General features: G+C 47.6%; 1 long non-coding RNA gene across 1 annotated transcript; it reads left to right on the top strand.

Moving 5' to 3' along the window:
- Nucleotides 1-610: 610 nt before the first annotated feature.
- LOC123154652 (uncharacterized) lies at nucleotides 611-3096 on the top strand. The gene is made up of 4 exons (XR_006476969.1): nucleotides 611-848; nucleotides 1040-1150; nucleotides 1256-1489; nucleotides 2513-3096. It is a non-coding gene; the product is annotated as an uncharacterized lncRNA (long non-coding RNA).
- Nucleotides 3097-3345: the final 249 nt, after the last annotated feature.

Here is a 3345-nt window from a genome sequence, read left to right as displayed (position 1 = left end):
GGACGGCTCGACACTGTGGTCGTCTGATACGAGCAATAGGCTTTTTTTTAGTTTACAGTTAAACGACTGAAATATCAACCATATATGTAAATTATGTCTGAATTTGAGTGAAATTTGACGCATTTGCTTAAATTTATCAAGTTTCTTCAAATTTGATTTGAATTGTTTGTGGCTATGTTTGGATGGTCGGGTCCCGCATCAGTGTCCACGGATTGGTCTTCAGTCCATAAACAATTGGGGTGTCCGTTTTGGGAGTCGGCATTGAATATGCCCTTATACCAAATTAAGTTTACAACCTTTTGTTTTGTGTCGGCATGTGTTGATTTACTTTACTACCTTATCATCCCACCGCTGTTTAAAAAAAACGCTCACGCGCCAGGAGTCGACGTTGAGCTTGGTCCGTTCATGCGCTACGTTTGAAAACAATAACGAAACAGTTCGGTCAAAACCGTCACGCCGTTAATTTAAAAAAACAGTCACGCCATTCCAGGGTAGCATGGTGCAGCAAGGCTTTTTTTATTATTTACCGCAAGGCGCCGGTAAAAAAACACCGAATTTACTGGGACAAAGTCAATGCTCACCCCGAAACAAAATGGCCGTCTCGTGGCTCCTGGAATCCGGGGTTCAGAGATCGCCGGTGTTTTTTTTGTCTGCTCCCCTGCAAGGGAGCGAGGGGCGGCCCGTGATCGGACTCACGCGACGGCTAAAGCCGAGCGCGTCTACTCCCGCGAAAGCCGAGCAGACTATTTGGCATTTGGCATCTGCTACCAATTTGCGAGAGGTTGAAGACCACCGGAAGTTTGACGTACTTCGTTTGTTCATAGGGCGGCGAGACACACGGATCTAAGGTAATATCGTCTCCCATCTAACGCATTTTATACATCACCGCACTACGGGAGCAATCCTGCAGTGTGGTCTTATACATCACCATATATAGTCCCTCCGTTTTTCATGGACTCTGTGCAAACGCATCATGATCCCTTAATGGCGATGGCAGCCATCGAAAAAACTGACTAGTGCTTGCTGGCCATTGACGCAGGACGGATGGGTACGGGATCCCGCCGCCTTCGGGGCCGAGCGCGCCTCGACGGATTGACGATTTATCATCAGGATCAAATGACGAAGAGATTTTTTAATACCCCTCCTGCAGGTAAACACCCCTGACCCCCATCTTATAAGTCTTAACAAAAGTAGGGCTGCTAAAGCATTCTCGGCACCATGATAAGATTTATTTTTTGTTGATTTGACTTTGTAGATAGTGCAGTGAACCATGCACACACCTGGTCTACATATATTTCTGACTTCCCAAGGACGAGGACAACAATTGTCGACCGATAGGCCAGCAGATGAACTTCGCAACGAACACATCAAGATTGCTCACGGGTTAATGGCATGTATAGCTAAATACTTTGACGGAAGGACGCCGAAGGCAAAGGGATGGCAGAATTGGTTCCCCAAAGCTCACCAACGGCCCTTGGGTTTGCAGCAGGTACTTGCCGAAGCCCAATAAAATCATTTTGTTTAGTGCAGTGCAGTGAGCACTCTGAGAAATTCGTGTTCAACAACTTTAAGGGGTTGTTTGGATACAGGGAATTAGATGTGAGATTTTAGAAAACGAGTTTTGGGAGGATTTTTAGGAAAACTAGTTTTGGTTAGTTATTCTGTTAAGGTAAGTATACACAATACCTTGTTTGGATGAGAAAAATAGAAAAAACTCGATTTTGAGTTCCTCTCAAAACAATTCATGGAGGCACGGTGCTTCGGCTTGCTCTTGGCACCTACACGCACAGCGGTGGACAACCACACCGGCCAGAGGGTGCGTGGCCATCGCCGGGGCCGCCGGGTGGTCGCGCTGCTCGCCTTATCGTGCTCTGCTTCGTTCGCCGGTGTCACCCATGTTGCCTTAGGTTCCCATCGAAGAGGCACGTACATGCAGCTCACATACGGCTACACGGCCTAAAGCACCATGATTGATTCTCAGGCCGGGCACGCATGTAGCAGTAGCACCTAGCTAGCTGCTGGATTGATTTGCCGGTAACACGAGAGCACAACACACATGCTAGGGAGGCGCGACGACTACGTACAAGCTGGAGCATATGGACGACGACGGTGGTTGTGAAGCGGCCGATGGACACGACGGCCGCCGGCCGAAGTCCGCGTCCGCCATGGAGGCTCTGGGCTAGATGGAGCATCGCAACCTGCTCCGGCTGCCTGGCCGAGATCGGCAGCGATGTCTTTTGGCTTTGTCAAGCTGCCGTCACGGCCGGCGGAGTTTACCATGACCAGCACGTCGGACTTGGTTGATCTCGTGATGCATGTAGAAAACGTGTTTGTATAAAAACGTCAATTAGTGGTTTTTGTATAAACTGGATTTTTGAGCTTTTGGAAAACTCAGTTTAGTATATCCACGAGTTAGTTAGACGATCCAAACAATGTTTTAGGTTGTTACACCAGAAATCAGGTTTAAGGGAAACTAGTTCTCTATAATCTAGGTATCCAAACAACCCTTAAGGGCTTCAAGAGGGATACAGGCGCTACATTATGTGAGGCAGTGGATGGGGACAAAACTACAGAGGAGTCTATCGCCAGTACATATGCAGAAACCGTCATATCAAAACGACGGATAAAATCAACTAACAGTATGAGCGTTTTTCTGATGCAACAGTTAGGAGATGAGATCTACCAATCAAGGATGATCCTTCTTTATGAAGCTTTGGGATTAGCTGGGAACATTGGGCAACTCCCTGCAAAATTTAAGATGTGCCAGACTGATTGCTGAGAAGGGGGCAAATATAGCTTGGTCAGACTATCACTATTAGCACCGCCACAATCAAGAAGTCAGAAGGGGGTCATTTGCAACGGCCTTGTAAATCAAACCGTGGTCGTTCCCATTATCAAAGAACTTATGGGAGACTCGTAATTTTCCTGAGAACTATCTGCAGGTTATGTAATATGTATTTTATGGAACTTTTTTCGTATGCTTAGAGTGTGTATTGCATGCGGTATGTGTCAGGAACTTGACCTTGGGCAACGCCAGTGACTTTAGTCCCACCTCGGATATGGGAGGAGGCTAGGAGCTTCTTATAAGGGAGAGTGCCACGCTCCCTTCAGGCCGGTCTTTTGAGATGTTGTGGGCTTTCTACTTATAATGGAGTGTTCGATGCGCACCGGAAACGTCCGAGCATATGTCGATGGACCGGGAGCTGGGCTTGGATTGCTAACAAGTGGTATCAGAGCTGGTCACCATGCCACCCTAAGGGGGGAGGAGGTTAGGAGCTCCTTATAAGGGAGAGTGCCACACTCCCTTCAGGCCGGTCTTTTGAGATGTTGTGGGCTTTCTGCTTA

The sequence above is a fragment of the Triticum aestivum genome, chromosome 7A (genome assembly GCF_018294505.1).
Source record: "Triticum aestivum cultivar Chinese Spring chromosome 7A, IWGSC CS RefSeq v2.1, whole genome shotgun sequence".
Taxonomy (NCBI): Eukaryota; Viridiplantae; Streptophyta; class Magnoliopsida; order Poales; family Poaceae; genus Triticum; species Triticum aestivum.
Note: the sequence above shows the minus strand (reverse complement) of the source record. Positions and strands in the feature narration are given on the sequence as shown.